The sequence below is a fragment of the Ambystoma mexicanum genome, chromosome 12 (assembly GCF_040938575.1).
Source record: "Ambystoma mexicanum isolate Mex_15411 chromosome 12, UKY_AmexF1_1, whole genome shotgun sequence".
Taxonomy (NCBI): Eukaryota; Metazoa; Chordata; class Amphibia; order Caudata; family Ambystomatidae; genus Ambystoma; species Ambystoma mexicanum.
In genome coordinates this window covers 1,106,183,221-1,106,205,109 of record NC_090936.1, presented here as the reverse complement: position 1 = coordinate 1,106,205,109, position 21,889 = coordinate 1,106,183,221, and positions in this window count along the sequence as shown.

The following is a 21,889-nucleotide window of genomic DNA, read 5'->3' as shown; positions in this document are numbered from 1 at the left end:
CCCAATAAGAGTTTACGATAAAAGTAGCAAAATTTCCACAACACCTGTGCATGCATTGAGGTCAGGCCCAATTCATAACGTATTAACCATATGGGAGTACAAGACGGTAGACAAAGGACTGCTTTCCAAAACTTTCCTTCAAAGTAGTCCCAGTATCGTCTTTCCCTAGGCAGGAAAGTTTCAGCCCCATAAGACAGAATTGGGACGACTTTCTGCATATAGAAAGTCTTGACATGACTTGTGGTAAATTGCCCATACTTGGATAGGGTAATTTTGGCTTGTGATGTCAAAGCCATACTTTTGGCTTTGATAGTGTCCTCCAGGATCGAGTTTGTTCTTGACCCTGAAAATGGAAGGCCCAAATATTTATAATGTAGTACTTTCTTCAAAGATAGAGTGGACACCTTCCATTGGTAATTCATCATTTTTGGATTGGCTTTTCTAAGACACGACACAATTTGGGTTTTATTTGTGTTAATTATTAGATTGTTCTTAGTCGTGTAATCCGATAATTGATTCAACAGCTCTTGTAACCCATTTGGGGTAAGGGATACCAATACTAAATCGTCCGCATACAGGAGCCACATAATTTTTTGGGTGCCTAGTTTCGGTGCATCTGCCATGCAGTCCTGTAGGCTTATACCCAAATCTAGCAAAAACAAATTGAATAAAGTTGATGCTAGAATACAACCTTGTCTTAGACCTCTAAACGTTCTAATCTCAGAAGATAGTAGCCCTTCAAGTGACAATTTAATTTGTATACTCGTATTCGTGTGAAGTTTTTTAATCACAGTAAGCAGAGAAGAGGGGCAACCATATTTATGCAATTTCTGAAACAGTAGGCTACGGTCTATTGAGTCGAAAGCATTTCGAAAGTCAACAAAAGCCATGTACAGTGGCTGCCCAATCTCATGATATTTTGACTTTAACAAGTTTAATGTTGTTAGATTTAAGCCAGTCCCCATTCCTGCAACAAAACCCGATTGAAATGGATCTCTTTTGCCCTGTTGGATAGCCCAGGTATTTAATTCTTGTAGAATTATTCGACTATACAACTTTCCAGGGGCATCCAATAGGGCAATCGGTCTATAGTTATTCGGTATGCGCCGATCCCCGCTCTTAAATATAGGCACTATTATGGATCGTCTCCATGAATCAGGAATGAGTTGTGTCACATTGATTTGTTCAAAAATTTGGCATAAAATATCAGCCCAAGCCTCGGGCTGTTGCTTGAATAGATGATTGGACAACCCATCTGGGCCCGGAGCTCTTGACTTACTGATTTTATTTATAAGATATAGTATGTCTAGTTTCTCGATGTTTATATGAAAAGGATCATAGATTTCCTCTTGCCCCATGGACCTCGTTTCAGTTGGGCTTGCATACAATTTCGAGTAATGTTTTACCCATTCAACTTCAGGCACGGTGTGAACTTGGAGGGCTATTTGTGATGGCACAAGTGCTGTGTTTAATAATTCCCATATACGGGCCGTATTGTGTCCATACAAGGCTTTGAGCATATGTTCTCCATCTATTTGCTGCAATTGAATTCTGTGCCAGCGACACCAATTCCTATATGTCGTTTTAGCCTTTTTTAGGGCAGAGGCTTGCTCATCTATTGGCAATTTCATAGCCGCACGCTTCTCAGAACGAAACAGCCTTTCCTTGTTCTGGCATCTTCATTAAATATATGACGATTTTGCACAACTCGGTGGTTGTTTGCGCTACGAGGGGCAAAATATTGCATAAGATCACAGTAAGCAACACTACTGGTTTGGCTATGACTTTTTGAAGGCAGAAAGGCTAATTGCAACATTTGGTCAAATTGGTGCACCTTTGCTTCGGTCCATTTTATTCGGTTCAAACTGTTGTTCACTACTATGATCCCGTTCGCAGGATGTGTGGATAAAGCGTCTTCATTACCTGATTCAAACCATTCTAGGGTTAGCATACAGTGATCACTGTCAGGATGCGGACAAATGACTAATGTTTTTATTTTTGACAACAGTTTGTCGTCTACATAAATGTAGTCGATTGTAGCCGTGTGTTGCCCCTGTCGCCACGTGTATTGTGTACAACTGTGATCAAACTGACTCCCATTTAGCATATTTAAACTTCTTGAGGCCATAAGTTGTTCCCATAGAGTTATACAAGTATTTTCTACTTTGTGATCTTGTGGACCACAATGTAAGTTCAAATCTCCCGCTACAATTGTGTAGCAGATTTCAGGGACCTGAGCAATATAATCCAATATAATTGAAATTTCAGAAAGAAATTTCTCTTCATCATAGCTCTTATGATTCCAGTATAAATTAACTACCGCATACAGTATCGACTGGATCGATAAGACTGTTAATTGCACATATGAATTTAAAGCCAATGCATGCACAATCTTGGCTTTCGAGCTGAGTTTAGCGGCCGTTAAGAGGCCTGCCATCGGTCGTCCCTTAGGCTTTTTCAAAGCTGCTGTAAAGTATATCTCATGGTTGTCCCAAGCGGGTTTATTAGACATCCATGTTTCTTGCAGCAAAACAAGGTCAAAGTTATTTAAAGTATTAGCTTTGTTATTTATTAAATGCCTAAAGCCACGCGTATTCCACGATAGCATGGAGAATACGCTTTTTGTCTTTATCTTACTGGGTAGTTAACTATTAGAGTCACAAGAGCAACAACATTTGGATTTTATGTCTGAATCAATGTTTCTAAGATTAGTCAACCCATTGGCAGGAGATTCAGGGGATACCTCCAATTTTGTATTGGTATTCGCGGGCCCATTTAGTAGTATGAATCCCAAAGACGCTAGTTGTTCTTTGGCCTCCCAAATTAGATTTCTAACGATTCTTGATCGCAACCATAGACAAACCATGCTCAGTGAATCCTTATTAAAGAATTCGACTTGTTCAATGTCCGAGGATTCAACTTCTTCCAGGGCTGTGACATCTGAAAATAATTCTAAAATGCTCTGCCGATTCAAAAGAAATTGTTGGTAGGGTGGGGGGCGGCAGCTCAAAACTAGAGCAAAGGTTTGTTTATCTTTCCTTATTGGGGTACTAATTAGCTTCCTATTCTTGTTTTGAATAGTCTCCTTCGCAACAGATCGTACCTCTGTATGCGAAGGGGCATAGAGAGTTTGAAGCACTTTAGTTAGATCCGCTTCATGTACAGCAAATTCGTGAGTTTCAGTTTCATTTATTATATTCTTGTCATCCGCAAACCTCACTTTTGTCTTTGGAGCAAGACACGATTTTAAGGGAAGTTGTGCTGGCGGGCAACTCGCTCTTACACCCGCATTTCCACTCTCGGGAGCTTTTATATCTGCCACTCTTGGTGCAAAATCGGGCACAATAGGGCATAATGACGGAGCCTGTAAGCTTGGCAGAGATATAAATCTATCCATATAAGCATCAACAGCTTTTCTAATCTCTAGTCTTCTTAATAGTAGTTCAGATTGTTGTTTATCTGGGCTACAATTTTGATTGTTTGTCAGCCCTGGAAGCGCTTTTATGGGCTCAGGCACCTTCAGCTCTACTAGGGCACCCTGAGATTTTTTAGAAACCTGATTAATTTTTGGTTTAAGGACAATCGCCGGCTTCCTCTTGCCTTCATGATCTTTAGAACCCTGATCAATTTTTAGTTTAGGGACTGCAGCCGGTTTCCTCTTGCCTTCATGTTCTTTCACTGCCGCAACTAATTCATCTAGCGGTTCGTAAGCCGTTTGCAAGGCAGCAACTCTTTGTTTTTTAGCAGCTTTCACATTGCGTTGTTGGTTTAATAACGCATATTTTTTTGACACCGCCTTAGAGGTTATTAGTGCATTTTTCGTGGGTAAATTAATATTTTGAATAAATCGCTTCGAGGCCGCTGTAGCCTTTCCTTTAGGTAAGGAAATATTTTTGGTTTTTTTCTCGCCTAGGAATTGTACTTTTGGACGAGATTTATTTCCTTTTTTATCAAAGATTGTATACAGTTTAGAAGTGGATTGGATGTTTTCATCTACTAATTCGTCTATGGACTGTACCGCATCTTGATCATTATATTTGTTAGTTGAAGTGTTCTCTGTTATTATTGTCGGAAAGCAAGGTAGAACCTGTGGAACAACATTATTCGCGACCACCTGAATTGCGTTCCTCGATGGTGTCTTAGCTTTGGGATTAGATACCCGCTTAGGGATGTCGGTGTGTGTGGCTCTATCTTTTAGCTCAATCATTGGAGAGAGCTTCTGATCCACCATCACAGGAAAGCTTTCTTGTGGGGGTCGTTTATGGCAACAAGTGGAATGAGTCTGGCTAGCCTGCCAATTCAACACTGCAGATAGTTGCTCACTTTGTGAGTCCATTTTGGCACTGAGCAAGTTAAATAATTGCATCAACGTCTGCAAAGTTAAATTCATGGCTTCTAAAGTTAGTTCAATAAATTTAGGTGATTTTTGTGGCTTTTGTAACGCTGAAATGTTTTCAATACCTAAACTCCTACGAGGAGTAGGAGCTAGGAATGAGGATGATTGATTCGGTTGTGATGGCTCAATACTAGACAACATCTGAGGGGAATAAGATACATTTTCGAAATTTTCTTGTATAGTAAAATTTGATTCCGCTACAGATAAGTCTATAATAGCTACATCATCCGAATTTATGTCCGAGATCGTGTCAGGCACGATCTCACCCGTGCCAACCGCTCGCTCAGAGCACAGGGCCACTGGAAGTGGCACAACACTAACTTCCGAGGACGCTTTCACAGAAGATGATACATTAATGCAATCGGCATCAGCACTCTTAGTACTCTCAATGGTCAAACTCCGTTCCTGGACAACCTGAGCAACCTTGAGGTTTTCCCATTGTTTCCCGCGGGAGTCTGGAAAGAAGCATCTTATGTCACCCACCACACCAATTGATTTTGCACCCTTGGATCGAGAATTTGAGGTTGGTGACTTTTGTAAGGGACATTTCCTTGCTTTGAGCAAAGGAGGAAGCGGGGTGGAGACACGCGCCAAGTTTTGAGTGGATTTGATGGAACATGGTGCAATTTGGCATTCTATCTGAGGCATGCCCGTTCGCAGGGTGTACAAATTGCGACTCATATCGCCCGGTACCAATACAAGCTGCGCCTTGTTGTATTATTATGCGTCGCCTGGTATGCAGAGACCAGCAAAGTGATTAAATACCTTTTTAGTTGTTAAAGCAACTTTAGGCTTAAAAATGCACCTTTATAGTAATACCCGCTCCGCTCGCGAACTCGGCGAAGCGGCAAAGCGGGACTTCTACGGGACTTTCACGGGTGCGCGCGCGCGGTGCGCGCGGGTTCCAGTTTATATAGGCCCGCCTCCACACAATGAAAGGAGCCTGGATCAAAGAGAAATAAGGGTTATAACTACATATAACCAGATGTAAATGCTAATAAGGTCCTGCATAAAGTCAATCTTCACCTCCTGGTAAAGTAAGTCCGTGCAGCAAATCGAAGCAAAAGCACGCCGTGAAGAAAGAAGGAGTGTCCAACAGCAACAGGAGCAGCGTCTCCAGGCAAAGCGGGACTTCTACGGGACTTTCACGGGTGCGCGCGCGCGGTGCGCGCGGGTTCCAGTTTATATAGGCCCGCCTCCACACAATGAAAGGAGCCTGGATCAAAGAGAAATAAGGCTTATAACTACATATAACCAGATGTAAATGCTAATAAGGTCCTGCATAAAGTCAATCTTCACCTCCTGGTAAAGTAAGTCCGTGCAGCAAATCGAAGCAAAAGCACGCCGTGAAGAAAGAAGGAGTGTCCAACAGCAACAGGAGCAGCGTCTCCAGGCAAAGCGGGACTTCTACGGGACTTTCACGGGTGCGCGCGCGCGGTGCGCGCGGGTTCCAGTTTATATAGGCCCGCCTCCACACAATGAAAGGAGCCTCCTGGTAAAGTAAGTCCGTGCAGCAAATCGAAGCAAAAGCACGCCGTGAAGAAAGAAGGAGTGTCCAACAGCAACAGGAGCCTATATTTTTGATCATGGCCCATCTTTTCAGCCAATCAAATTTTAGAGTGAACTGTCCCTTTAATGATCATAGTTTAGGATAATGGGGTAGTACCTGGGGTGGCCAATCAGATTCCACGGCTTGGGCACACCACTGTACAGATAATGATGGCATGTGGTTAAATTGCAACATTGTATCCTTGTGAGGGAACACTTGACTGGGACATAATGAATTGATAACTTTACACCATCTGTTTTTGGAACTCATTACAAGTTTGATGGTATCTCAGTGGTAAATCCACTGCAACACCACTAAATGGATTTACCATTACAACAACTTGATCTAGCGGAATTACCACCGGATTACAAATGGCAGTATGGTGATGTTAGTCCCTAATTATGGAGTCTGGGGATTTTAGCGGAATTACCACCGGCAGTATTCCCACCATCTGTAATTCTGCCGAACTGGCTGTTATTTGGTGATAAAGTGCAGTTTTTCCTCCACCCTTTTTCCAAGCTCATAGTTTGGCAGTGCAGTAATGAGGAGTCAATGCAGTGGTAACACCACTGTTTTGGCCACACCGCCAAACTCATAATGAGGCCCTTTATATCCTCTTTCTAGAAGCTGCAAATCTGCAACATTGTATCAGGCACAGTCTCTGAAATACCTAGACTAACTGCATTGTATCTAGCACAGCTCTCTGAAATACCATACACTAGCTGCATTTTATCTAGCACAGCTCTCTGGTGCTTGCAGAGTGATTTCCATGACACTACCAGTGGAATTGTAATGTTACCAGAGCAAGTGTTTTGCATGAATGCAATTGTCTATGATTAAAAGTAAGTGATATTTTGCCTTCAGTGCAACTATGGTTCTACTTAGTTCCTTAGAGAGCTTCAGACACTCTCCGTTCTGGAGTGAGTTCTCTACTACTACCCTGCATGGTCTAACTAGAGGTCTGGGAAGGTCAAGGCTATCGCGACTGTCCTCCTCTAAATGACTGGAGCACAGGAAAGGGTCAAGGCCCCAAGGACTAGCCTGCAATGAGGAGCTGTGATTGTCCACTGCTCTGTGATAGGCACTAAGGTAGGGTGACTAGGGTATCCTCCCCATACTGCCAAAATTTCCCTATATCCACTGCTTTGGGCGGTACAGAGAACCCCCTGATCCACCCCCTTGGAAGTCCCCAGAGCCAGGAATGGGACTTCATGACATTTCAATGGCAAAAGGAGGACAATATCCTTGACCCAATGACAACCATAAATAAGTTATGTTTTCTGTAGAAAAGAGCTGCAGTGGCAAGTGGATGGAAAAAGCCCTTACTTGCTAGAACAAAAAGAAAAACCCAATACATCATCAGATTTTCTTTCGTACACAAAGAAGGGAGTGCAAAAAAGGAAAAACCTTCATAACAGATCCTCTATGTGAAAATGGGGTATTATTTTTCTGTTGAAGCAATTTGCCAGCCAAGATCAATTCTGAAGCAAAATTCGTATGTATTCTATATTGGTGTCATTATAAAAAGTTGTTTATTTAGCAAGCTGGAATGTTAGTTTTAGTTCAAGGAAACGGAAATGCAAATCTTGAAAGGAAAATGGGAGATGGATTGTGAGTGGTATAGGTGAAACTAGGACAGAACTATGGAAAAAGGAAGGAAGAAAGGAAGGAAGGAAGGAAGGAAGGAAGGAAGGAAGGAAGGAAGGAAGGAAGGAAGGAAGGAAGGAAGGAAGGAAGGAAGGAAGGAAGGAAGGAAGGAAGGAAGGAAGGAAGGAAGGAAGGAGATCAAAAGAGGAATAATGGAAATATAGCAACAAGTGCAATGAGGGATGAGGGATTAGGAAGCATGTGTCCTATAGTTCCAGTTCTAAAGTCGGTGGTTCCTGTATCCTTTAAAGCACGGCAATAAAGCCCAAGAAAGTAACTTTATTTTCTGTTTTTTCTAGCCGCATGGATGCATTGCAAAACTATTCATCCAATAACAAAGCGAATCAAAATAGTTGCAAGTATAATGAACAGTATCATGATTAGTGATTGGTCTGCGTAAGTGGAAGTAAAGAATCAGTGATTATGAAGCATGAGTGACTAATTGGTGAACCGTTAATGATTTATTACAGAACTCTGTGCCTCCATACAAATTTGGCGATGTCTCGGCAGTAAATCTGCTGAGATACCACCAAACAGATTAGTTATTATCACCACTCGCTCTGGCGGAATTACCGCCAGATTAGGAGTTGTGGTAGCTGGTGTTAGTCCCCATTTATTGGGATCCATGGGGATTTTGGGAGAATTACCACCAGCGGTAATTTCGTTGGAAGGTATTTCCACCGATTTGAACTTTTTTTTAACTGTAAAGCGGAGGAATTCTGCTTGAGGGTTTTTCCCCGCCTTACCTTCAAACCCGTACTTTGGTGGTGTGGTAATGCCGTGGTAACTCTTAACTCTGTTACCACAGCATTACCACTGTTTTTGTCCACACTGTCAAACTCGTAGTGAGGCCCTCTGTCGCTTCCCAGCTAGGTTCGCACTCTCTAAACCCCGTACATAGAAACATCCAAAGCTATCTGTACATCATTCAGGAAGCACTTAGTTACATCAAGTTCCATCGATTCCTACTGTGACACCGGAGAAAGCTTGCACAGAAGGGTCTTATCTACGGCAAGCAATACCATTTGTCTCACACTCAGTGTTACAACAAATAGCAATTGACCCAGTTTCACCTTCCCTGAGTGGATTTAATAGACTTTTCAGTCTGCTGATGAAACTGCAGCCACCTGGGAGGCATGCTGGGCTCCATGGAAACGTGCTGGAGGCATGCCGGGCTCCATGGAAACGTGGGGGAGGCATGCCGGGCTCCATGGAAAAGTAAGTCTTCAACAAGCATAATAATACAGCGCTGTCTTCCCTCCAATTTAAAACATTGCAATGCTTCCACTGCAAATCCAATTCAAGAGAAGAAGAAGTGTGGGATTTATGAAGCTGAAAGCTCATGTTAATCAACTCAGCTTTTGAGGGCAGCCGGCGCACAGAGCATTACTGGGGGCTCCGATGCTATTGTTCTTTTGACAGTGGGCCTCATTACGACCCTGGCGGAAATCGCGGTGCTAAATGCACCGCGGAGCACGGCGGAAAGCTGCCGATAGCGCCATGGAGGTTGGCGGATTTTCCGCCCCATGCAGACCTTGGCGGGGCGGTAAATCCCCATTCCCCATTTTACCCTTCCCCATTCCCATTTTTGCCCCATAGGGTATAATGGGAGTGGGGAAGGAGTTAATTGCGCCACCGTAAAATACGGTGGCGTAATTAACTACAAGGTCCCATAGCGCCATGGATTTTTCCGCCCGGAAAAACCAGGCGGAAAACGTTCCATGGCGCTACGGGAACTCGTAGTAGGGCGGACGGGTCCGCCGCGAATAACGCTGGCGTAAACCCACTCCGCCAGGGTCGTAATGAGGCCCAGTGTCTTTATTGAATCTCTAGAGTAAGTGATTTAGTGAGTGCAGTAACAAAGACACTCGCTCCAACCCTTCTGTTCTCTAAGGATCCACGGCGTCAATTTCCATGAACAATAAGACATGCCAGGGCCCAAGTCTGTGATTTCATACGCTTGGCAGAAAGGGAAGCTGCTTTGGGCTATCGCCATCCAGATGCACTGGAAGAGGAAAAACAGCTGCAAACATTTTAGAAGCAAGAAGTGGGCCTCATTAAGACCCTGGCGGTGACGGTATGAACGGTGCCGGTAAGGCCCTGGCACCGTTCATACCGTCCCGCCGCATTACGAGTTTGGCTCGTGGGTTCCTGACAGCCCGTTAGGTCTTACCTGACGGGCTGTGTGGCACCCGAAAGCATAACTTGTAATTGCGCCGGCACCGTTATCAACGGTGCCGGCGCAGCCATGCACCACACTCCCATTCTGCCCTATTGTGCAGAATAGGGATTGGGAGCCCGGCAATACCGCCACCCATGAATGGGCAATTACCGGCCCATTCATCTCGCAATGGGCCGGTTATTGCCCAATCGCGGAAGGCGGTGCCGGTAGCGAGCATGGCGGTAGCCGTGCTGGCCATATAGGCACGGCTAACACCATGCTCGTAATGAGGCCCATAACTTTTAGTCATTTCCGTAGTGTTCTGGTCTGTAAAAATAATATGATTTTCTAAAATTATTGATGTATTGTTTTTATTCCAGGCATCTTATTTCCAAAAAATCCATCTCGTCTGCAAACAGAATTCAGTGCCATTTGTAGAACTTTACTTCACTATTAAGTATATTCCCTCTAAACATAAGCGCGCACTAGTTATCCCTCTACTTAAGAAATGTTCTATTGACCCTTGTCTAGTAAATGATCATCCTATCTCCCTCTGCCTTTTCTTATGAAGTTGCTTGAATCCTTGGTCACTCCTTTGTTGCGCTCATTTCTTAACGATTCCCAATTTCTTGATTCCTTTCAGTCTGGGTTCCGGCCCGGTCGGGGCACTGAGTTGGTTGTGGTCCCAGTAGTCGACAACCTGGCCCGGCTAGTGGGTTAGGGTGGTGTCGGAGCACTTATTTTACTAGATCTTCCTGCTGCATTCGACACGATTGAACACTCTACCTTGATCCATAGGCTTTCGTCAGCTGGTATCACAGGTTCCGTTCTGGCTTGGTGTCACTCTTTTCTATCAGAGCGCTCTGAATCTCTTTCTTTACCTCCTTATCTTTCTGCATCTGTTCCTTTCACTTGTGGTGTTCCTCAGGGTTCTTCTCTGTCGCCTCTGTTATTCAATGTCTATATTCAACCTTTAACTAAGCTCATTAGTTTTTTTTAATTTCAGTGTTATTCATATGAGGACGACATTCAGATAATAGTCTGATTGGACCTTAATCTCGTTTCTTTTTTTTCTACCTTTAATCTTTCTTTTTACCTTAACCTTAATCTGCAGTCAGCTGCTGAACACTGTTGTCGCTCGTGCCTCAACTGGCTTTGGGTCAACTGGTAGTGGGTCCGCCATCTGTAACCACTCTCTGGACATCTGCCTTTTGGCTTGTGTTTCTCTGACCTTTTCTGGTACCGGTTACTACGGTTAGGAGCTCGGTTTTAAGATTTCTTCTTCTTTGTCCACTGAGGCGCAAGTTAGCACTGTCTATCAGATGATCCATTTCAAGCTGAAGGTTCTTTGAAAAATTCTGCCATTTCCCCCCGCACCGCTTTGTCCACCAGTTGTGGCTATTATTGTTTCTGGGACCTTGGATTATTGCAATTCCCTGTATCTGGAGAGCAGCATCTTGAAGACCCCTGCTATATAGGAATGATCTGCTTACTCCATCAAATAATGCAAAGCAAATACTCCCCGCTAAGCCCAGGGCATGTTTGCAGAACATGTGATAGACTCAACCGCCATCGGATTGGCTCCTGCAAGTCGGGACATTGTGATGGGGCAAGTATGGTCCCACCCTCCTAGATCTTCGCCCCGGTTAACACAGCGCCACACTCGCTGAGGCTGGTGTGTTTAGATAGCAAATGCTGTCCATGCACCTGAAACAGCACCTGCGAGATTTGCTATTGGCTACTCTGCTCATGATCCTTGAATAGGGTTGCCACCTGCCCGGATTTAGGGTCTCATTGCAAATTGGGCGGTCTGGTAAAAAAGTGCCGGTATTTGTGAATACTAGCACTTTACTGGACCACACGATTAAAGATTTGCCGGTGGGGCACCTGGGCTACCTCTAGCCAAAAGCTGAAGATTAGCCGGGTGCTTTACCGGCAATAAAAGCCATCAATACCACCACCGGCATTGCCAGTGGCAGTAATAATGGCACATCCCCTCATGGAGTCCTATGACACTCCATGAATGGGGATGAAAATCGTCCTGCAGCCGCTCGTAATCCCGCCAGACCAAGTGCCGGTAAAGGTAAGTACCAAATGCCAGGATACCAGCATACATGGTATTTGTGGATATCAGCACTTTACTGGACCGCCCGACTACGGATTTTCCGGTGGGGCACCTGTGACATTTCCAGCTAAAAGCTGGAGGAAGCCAGGTGCCTTACCGGCAATGAAAGCCATCATTAATGACGGCAAATCCCCTCATGGAGTTCTATTGGACTCCATGAATGGGGATTAACAACGTCCTCCCGGCACTCGTAATCCGGCGGTAATGGCACCAGACTGAGTGCCGCTAAAAGTAAGTACCAAATGCCGGTATCCAGGCGGCTCTACCGCCAGGATACCGGCAGGGTCAGAATGAGGCACTTTGTCTGGTTGTCTGGTTAACGGACAATAGATCCGGATTTTATCTGTGTCCTGAGATGTCATTCAGAGTTTGAAGACAAAGAAGTCACTGGTAAAGGTAAGTATCAAATGGCAGGATATTGGCATACTCAGAATGAGGCCCTTGGTCCGGACCAACCGTATTTTGGGCCTCATTCCAAGTCGGACAGTCTGGTAAAAAAGTGCCGGTATTCGTGGATACTGGCACTTTACTGTACTGCCCGACTATGGTTTTGCCGGTGGGGCCCCTGGGCTACCTCCAGCTAAATGCATTGGGCATTGCCGGTGCCACCAGTCTGACTGCCGCTAAAGGTAAGTACCAAATGCTGGCAACCTGGTGGCTCTACCGCCAGGATCAGAATGAGGCCCTTTGTCTGGTTGTCTGGTTAACGGACAATAAATCCAGCTTTTATCTGTGTCCTGAGATGGCATTCAGAGTTTGAAGACACAGAAGTCAGTGCAAGTGGCTGTGGTTTTAAGGTGTGTCAGCCAGAGCTGAGTGGGCTTCCTGCAATGTTCCTTCCAGCAGTGATTTACAGGCTATGGACATATAAGGCCCGCCCAGTAGGCATCAAGTAAAATGGGTCATCGGGCAAGTTCACCTTTTAACTGCTATGGGTCCCCCCCACTCCCCAGTGCCAAGGCCTTTTTTGGTGATTTTGGTATATCGCCATAAAATGCCTTCTAATGTTTTCTCTTTCATTCACCCCTTAAGTGCCAAGGACGAGGTATCTCGTCCTTGGCAACAGGGAGGTAATCCCAAGGACGAGATACCTCGTCCTTGCCACTTAAGGGTGGCCTTTTCATGTGGAATGCTCCAACTCTTCATGCAAAGTGGTAACGTAGGGGCTGTTATTTCTGATAGCCCATATTCATTTTAAAGGCAAGCCCAGACAACAGGTCTCTCAAGCTATTTGGTTATTTTTTTTTAAAAAGGCCTACTTCATATTTAAAGAAATCTACAAAGATGCCTACTTGTTCAAAAGCAAAATAACCTTGTTTTTATTGCCCAAACTGCATTATTTATAGTACAGATATGCAAGACAAAATGCTGGATGCCTGTTTTCAATAATGCAAAAAGTAAGCAACGTTTATTGATATACATCTCACAACCACCATATAGCGTAAGGAGGCTATGGAGGGAAAGAAGCTGACAGGAGGTCAGTGTGTGCTTTGAAGCCAATGCAAACATTTCAGAAATCTAAACTACAAGTCCCAGCACTCAATCCGCCTTGAGAGGTGTCAGTCACGTGATGGAACCACATCTCAATGCTTTAGGCTTTCTTGGAATGTAGCGCCTCTCTGCAGGTCTATCATGCTAATCAACTTAAATGAGAGTTACTCCATTATTATTCACAGTTTATTAGTTGCTATCTAGGAAATGGGTTATTTATATATCACGTTAACTAAAGTTCTTTATATAGAAGATATTTACATACAAAATCCTCCAACTGCAGTTGGCACTCATTTATCAACCTCGGAAGCATGAATGGCTGAGTTGGCCTTCCGGGGATATGAATCTGTGACCCTCAGATCGTACACAGATTGCAGCAGTGAGCACTGGACCCGCTGAGCTACCTTACCAGCACTCATGGCCTCTCTGCCTGCATCAGACTTCAAGCCTGTTACTTGTGGATCTGCACTTCATTAGGAAACTTAAACTTCACTGTTGTGTAAGGGAGCAAGATGTCTATAACATTACTCTAGGATATTGTGACGAATCAACTTCCGGGGCCCCAGTGGTCCAGGGATGAATATTGGTTTCTAAACCATCAATCAGCCCCACACCTCTAGTACACCAGAAGGGATCCGAACAGATTGGAACAAAAGCAAATTATAAACCTCCTTGTACAATTTTAACGTGGATGGAACAGCCGGCTTATCTCTGTAAGGTAATTGATTGTTGGTTAGTTGCAACACAGCGAAAATACAATTATTACACAATGATAAAAGGGACTGTGCAGTCAAGTTTGTATAAACATATTTACTTAATTATTATTCAACAGACAGGTATAGCACACTATAAAATACAACCCACCCTGTAAAGGAATGCAGAGGACAGATAGTTTCAAGAAGGAAAATGGATGCACTCTGGATATTGACAGGAGGGTAGTTGGCAAAGTAATTAATCGCAATAGTTCAAGGATACTTGGTTTCAGCACAAAGGGAGCAATGGGTCATAAAATGTCACTAAGGACCTTCAGAGAAGGACCAGGGGGACATAACCACAGTGTACCTTGTGCTTGTAGACGTTCTTGGTGCAGTGGCGCCCCCAGAATTTTTTTATAGGGGTGGCCTGATGAGGCCACAGTTAATCTTGGGGTGGCACACAAACACATAACTGCGCATAGGAGGGGGCGTGGCAATGATGTTTGTGAGCAGTGGGGGCAGGCCAGCAGGAAACAGAGTTCAACTACTTCTTTTGGTACACTTCTACCACTGACCGCTAGCATCTGTACTCTATTACGCATCTAAGATAGTTGCGAAAAAGGCCCAAACTGTCATTGACAAATGTGGTCCACTTTTTTATTTTTTTCAGGTTCACTGGCCTTTTTTTTGGGTCACAGTTTCACCATGCGTCAAATACTAAGAATTGCAAATCTGTTAGAAAAGAGTAACAGGTATGATACTTTCTACCCCATCAGGTCTCTCAAGTACGGTTCCTTAATATTTAAAAACAGAACTGCTAAGCAGTGGCTGGCCATCGAGAACTACCCACTTAGACCGGTGACTCTGGGTGAGTGGCTATGGGCCCCTAAGAAGTCTTTCCCTAATAGTGTATTGCAACTCTTTGCAATGGGTCCCCTTTTGAAAGCATGGTGGAACAAAAAAGAGATGGAAGGTCTTACAACCTGGCCCTCCCCATTGAGCTGTATCTGGGCTCCAACCATCAGAGACAGAATTCATGAACAGAACTGGTATCAGGAATGGTATGAAGTGGGACTAAAAAGAGTGGGGCAAATCCTAAAGCGAGATGGATGCATGTCAATCCAGGATCTGGAGGCAGCATTGCACATGAGATTCTTTGACATGTTCAAATACCTGCAACTGAAAGGTGTGCTCACAAAACCAGAGTGGAAAGATGAGCTTCGGAGAGACCTCACCAATTTTGAACAGATACTTGGCAACACCCACTCGAATAAAGGCCTCACCTCCCGTCTATAGGGATCCCTGATAGTGGAACGGGAACACAACCTGGAGAATCTAAAAAAGAGATTTGAAAAAGATCCAGGCCCGTCACTATCAGACCAACTGTGGTCAAAGATGTGTGAAACTGTGCACAAAATATCTATCTCAGCGCAATATAAACTGCATGGTATGAAGTTATTGCACAGGTGGCGTTATGACCCCCTCACAGTGGAGTCACTTTGCTGAAAATGTTGGTGGGGGGCATAACATCTGAAGAAAATGTGCCTCAGCCAAATTAATAGGGACAAAATGGTGTGCCATGAAAGTTGGGGGGGGACAAACACCCCTGTGACCCCCTAAAATTACACCCATGCCCCCTCAGACTCTTCAAGATGTTCAGGCATGCTAGCCCCTTGTGCTGGAGGGAGTGTGGAAGCCCCGCCGATTACTGGCATATGTGGTGGGTGTGTCCACAAATCCCAAACGTATTGGAGTGAAGTACTGGCCTGGATAATGAACATAGAAGAGATTACCATGGACAGGGACCCAAGGCTGGTGTTATTCGGACTTGAGGAACAAGAAGGGCGCTGGGTAAAGGCCCGCATATGACTCACTTCCTCCTGCTGGCCGCCAGGGTCTGTATTACCATAGGCTGGAAAGACAAGGACCTTCCGACAGAGAAAACATGGGCCAGAAAAGCCAGAGAACTCTACGTAATGGAAAACATTGGGGGGCCATCCACAATATATCTATCCCCTAGCAGGGAAATTGAATGGGCTCCCTTCCTCAAAGCCTACAAAGGAATGAAAGAATATCCCGAGCCCCAGGTACACCCATTGAACAACTTGCCCGCGACCCAAGGACCAAAACTCACGGCCTGTCTCGTCTCCATTGCGGGGGGGGCAGGGATAAGGGAGAGGTGTGGGAGTTAAAATCAAGTTAAATGTTAAATGTTACCCAAACTGATACTTTTGCGGAGATGAATGTTTGAGCGCTGTTCAAGAGAGGTGCAGTTACATACGCTTTGAAAACAATCAATAAAAGTAATTTTGAAAAATAAAATCAGAACTGCTACAGCCTAGCTGCAAACATGATGGAAAATGTCCCAGTCGTTTACACGGGAGCCACATTTCACATGCACATTCAAGAGGCACCTCGCCTGACAGCCAGGGCAGTTTCTGGCAAACTTGGTGCCCAGAGCGAAACATCAGAATGGGCCTCCCCCACCCTCGACTGACTGGCACACGTCACTCCCAAACTACACCTCTGCTGTGCGGCAAAACTCCTCCTCAATATGAATAAATAATGCTATATAAATTAAGCTGGTTTCATTACATTGTAATTCAAGCACTTTACAGAACAATTCTAATGTGAAAACACAGCTGTTGCTGCCCAAGTAAATGTTTTGCCTGAATGCAGTTTCAAACTGTCTGTACCGGAACACTGCGGTGTGAACAGCCTATCGGTGTTTGAGGGCCCACTGACCTGGCCCTGTGTTGCAGGTGTTGTGTTCGTACCAGCTCACTTGTATTTCGCAAGGGGCAATACTAGACTAACCATATGAATTATTTTCTGATAGAAGTTTATAACTCCAGGATGGACAGTCTGGTACACTCTTATTGTGCTCTTTCAAAATACCTCTCTGAGAGTGGGAAAGGGGACACAGCACCAATGGGGATTCCTGTGTACTTTGCATTGAATCACAGAGCATTTCAGGACCATAACAGTGATCCGAGATCTCTACATTTGATAAACAAGTCTGTGATAAAAGGATTGTATGTGTGAATCTCTAAATGCATAACTAATGGATGGCTTGGTGCTCACATCACGGTTCACAATACTCACCCTAACAATAAAATGTTTGTACATTGAACCATACATGCTCATTTGGACAGCTTAAGTTTTTGGATGCGAGTATAAAAGGCTGCAACATCAGCCACTCAAATGGGGTACACCGTACAACTGTTCTTTTGCTTCTTGTTTAAGTGTGGGCACAGTATGGCATGCTCATCAGAGTAACATACACAAAACGGTCCAGTGTGATCTTGTTTGGACATTAGGCACATCGGACAAAAACAGGTATATGTACTGTTACATCAGGGAGCACCACATAGACACCATTAATCAACAGGGTCAGGGTGGTGACTTGTGCAGCGCACAAATCATTGCTGCACACATCACTGCATTGTTTTGCCATGGACTACTGTCTGCATGGTGACACACAATGAACCCCACTTTCCTAATCAAGGTGCCAAGTGACATTGAGTTGCCATCTGGTCTGTTGTGCGCCCGGGCCAAGAAACGGGGCTGCTGACAGCCATACATTGAAAGATTCCCAACTGACTAAAGTTACGATTCTATTGTGGGAAGAGAAGGCTCTGGCAGTCTGGCTCAGTTGCACATATATCATCCAATAAAGCAACACCAGCTCCGGGTGCCACACACAGACACATTCTGCATACCTCAACTCTGTGAAGTGTGGTGGAAATAAATCTCTCAGCGCTGCAGGGCAGCCCAGGTCTCCAACTCCTTTTGCAGTGCCACCAATCCAAAAATATTGGCAGCGTGTTAACTTTGCCCCCAAACTGGCACTGCGGCCAGTTGCTAATATCTTTACTGCCATGGACCTGCATGGCTTCTGGGCTCATAATAGCCTGTTAGCTCTGAGCAATAATACTTAGTTATCAACAACTTGTGAAACAAAGCCTGGTCCTACCATCATTAAAGAAACACAATTTAGATCCACCCTGAGGGCCGATAAAACTATAAGCTCATATCAATGTTTCATTTCACGGCTGCAGTTATTGAATCAGAGGTAATGGTTCAGTTATAAAATGACCTAGAATAATTGTCTGTTTTCTGATGTTTAGTCTGGCTGTTGTCCCTTTAGAAGAACTGAAGCTGACATCATGGATGTGCATGGAAAATGAGTATGCCTAAGGGTAGAGGTCGTCCGCAACATAATTAGCATTTGACATAGTGGCATACATACAGTAGTCTCCTTGACTGGGCGATGGGGATTATTGAGGCGGCAATGCCCTGGATGCACTCCTGTATCATGAACAGAGATCAGGGTGCCAGCTAAGCAGTACTTTTTGATATTCTCCTGCCATTGCAACCACAGGTACAGAGATTGGTGAAATCCTCCCACTGTCTGTCTGTACACCATGTCTGATGTTAAGTAGGCAGCATCAAACGTGCTAGTTAGAGGCGGTCCTTTTATCTTGTGTTTTATACTGCTCTGCTATGTTCCTAAAGATCTCCAAGAAGGCAAGCTTCCAGCATTCCATAATAGGGCTGTTTACATTATGCTTGACCTCGAGAAATACGGCAATGTGTCTATGCATCGAAAAGCACTTAGCTAGTTTCTGTCAGTTATCAGATGCAGCTTCGGGTTGCCAGCCTGGTCTTGGTGTGAAACAACACAGTATGTGCTGCGCAGACGGCACGACAACCTACATGCAGCCAGAACTTTGGAAACCCAGAAATAAATACAGCCTGGGAAGCGCGAGCCAATTGCCAAAGGAGAAATGCGCGCCTCCAGGCTCAGGCTGTATTTATTTCCAAGTCCGTCCAGTCTGGGCTGTGGGCTGTGGCAAACCGTGGCAGAAAAGCAAAAGCAAAAAGAAAAATACTTTTTTTGTTCGCACTGAACTACTGCGAATGCTATTTCCCATGCACAGTTCAGAGCGAAGAAAAAAACATATTTTTTCCCTTCAAATTTCACAGGGTGGCCAATGGGGGGGCCAGCATATTTATAAGGGTGGCCGTGGCCCCCCTTGGAAATCCCTTGGGGGCGCCCCTGTCTTGGTGCTCAACAGTGTAGTCAGTTTCAGGTCGCTTTGCAGCTTCTGTAACAGAATTCAAGACTGGAGACAGCTGTGGGTATCAGGCGGCTGGCAGTTCGGTGAGCAAGGCTGAATGGACGGCTGGCCTACACAGCGACTCAGGGTCAGGAATCGTTGTCTCAGTGCTGGGTGGCGTGTCTGAAGAACAGATCGAGGTGTCTCAGATGGCGTGAGCGAGTGCAGTGTAACAACAATTAGCAGTGCAGTTGGTTGCAGCTCGAAGGGCTCGACTGGCTCGAAAATGTCCTTTAAGGCGGACGCCTGTGGATGCATGTTGATGCCCTCCTCCTAGCTTCTTCGCTGTTCTCATATCATCCTTAAGTCAGACGGCCCAAAGCTGAGGAGAGTATTGCAGTCAACAGAATTGTCCTTAGTTTGGTTCAGAGACTCTCTGCCACTTCACACCTAGGAAGCTTGCTGGCGATCCTAGCAGGGCACACTGTGTGCCTGCTGGGTACTGGTTCTGGATCTGCTGGAGGGTCCTCAGGATTCAGCATCTCCCTCTGTTCCCTGGGACATGTTTAGGGGAGGGATCTTGCTTCCCGCTTTGGAAATCATTGGCCTTCCTTCACTGCTGGAAGCTGTAAGGCATACTGTACCTTCAACCAGGGTTCAAATGATTTCTTCTTGTTACTCCTTGCAAAGTCTTCAGATGATCTGCCCAAAAGAGGGGCTCAACCCTCTTTTGAAGCCAAATGGGCCCAGTGATTGGTGTAGGCTAAGCCGACCTTAATGTACCAATCCTGGGTCCCCACCAACAATCTCCTGTATGCGTGAGGTCATAACTAGAGTGCTTTGCAACAGAAAAGGTAATGGGGTGAAAACATGTAATACTAAGTCCCACCCATCTTCCTGTCTGTTGTGGATCAAAGGGTCCTTCGAGTTAATGTGGTTCTCTGTGGTTCCTGATTAAAGCAGCAGGTCTCCCTTGAAGCTGCAGTGGGATCGGCCTTTCTGTCTCTGTGAAATCACATACGCCTACCTTCTGAATGGGGTTTCCAGGCAGGAATGACTACTGTAATGCACGCATTTCCAGACATGACATTTCACTGTCCATTGATGCTAAGGGTGGGAGCTGGCTTCAAAAACAATCAGCCACAAGTCAGTGTGAATGGCTATGACTCTAAAAGTCGCAACAGGCCATTCTTTTATTGGTGTGCACTTTTTAAAATGATCAGAGAATATCTCTCACCTTTTAGCCATGTGACTTTATTTTGGAATGCTTGCTTGGTGTGTTAATGTGCCTACTGCAGTGATTCATGTGAAACCTGTACCTAGATCCGTGATGCAGTTTCATAACTCACTGAGCTATTCCAAGGATTTACTAGTGGTTACAGCCTAAAATAAAGCTTCTAGAAAGGTTTTTACTGCTGTTTTTTAAAACGAATCGCATTCTCACTAATTAACTGATCAGTGTCATGTATTCATCTGCAAGATGGACCAAGTTTGTTAATTCAAATGTTAAAATCGGAGGATCTGGCCAGTCAGTGGATCCAAAATGTCAGAATCAGGTCAGCTTTTCATTGCTCCATGGTCAAAAAATGTTCGTTATATAATTTAGTGAAATATAATTTTCAGCCTTACTTAAATATGTTTTATTTGAATAATGCTGATTGCTTGTAGAACAAAAACAAATATTGTACATTAACAAAGCTACAAGCCTGGCTTTTTCTCCCCAATTGCTATTGTAGTACAGATTTCAAATCTATCAAATGGGGGTGCCAAGGGGACATGGCTTCTAACATTGTGGGTGGGGCTTCAAGTGTGGTTTTTACTTCAAACAAAGGTGGCAACCCTGTCCTTGAAGAGGGAATGAATTTCACCCAAGAGAGTGGGTAGACTGAGAATGCACAATATTCCCTACCCTTCACCCAAAAGGACGAGCGAAGTATCCTCCACAGCTTGATCGAGAGATGTTTAAATCTACTACTCCAACTCGAAAGAAGGAGCAGGTGCTAAAGAGACTAATTCAACCATTCTGGCAGCCAGTGACTCCATGGCAAACTAGGCCTTCATAATAGACCCTAGTGTGATCCTCTTGCACTCATTTCTTGATGTACTACAGCTATGCCTAGTTTAAATATACATTACTCATAAGGTGATGAAGAATGTGTTTCATGAAAACCATGACATTGTGATTAATGTATGTGCATGTGTTTATTTTCACTCTATTGATTGGAGCTTTTATGGTGACTCGCTGAATAAAGTCTACATGATGAAATATACATTGCCAGCTGTACATGGCATGTCATATGCCAATTTAGTGTTCCCCCCTCTCTATCTGATTTATCTTTCTCTCTCTAGCTGCTGTCATCACTCAATTTTACTCTATGGGGCTCATTACAAGTTACTGGGATATTAGGGGCGGTGATGACGGCGGTGTGTTCTCATTCCAAGGAGTCCCATAGAACTCTATGCGGTGGAATTGCCGGAATGACCGGCACCTGTAGTACTGGTTCCGGTGATTCCAGCATTTCTTTGCTGGTAGAGGCTTGATCTACTACCAGGTCAGGCCTGCCAGTCAATCAGAGCCCCCACCGGCAAACTCAGGTTTCCCTGGTCCAGTAATAATGATCATGCCGGTATTACCAGCAATGTTTCCAGCATTTATACTAGACTGTGGACCTCATAATGAGGCCCTATGCCTCTTTCTCTCTCCTTTTGGGTGAAAGTCATATTGTAAGGTGAGCGTTTGCTAGAGCCAACCCAGCTGTTGC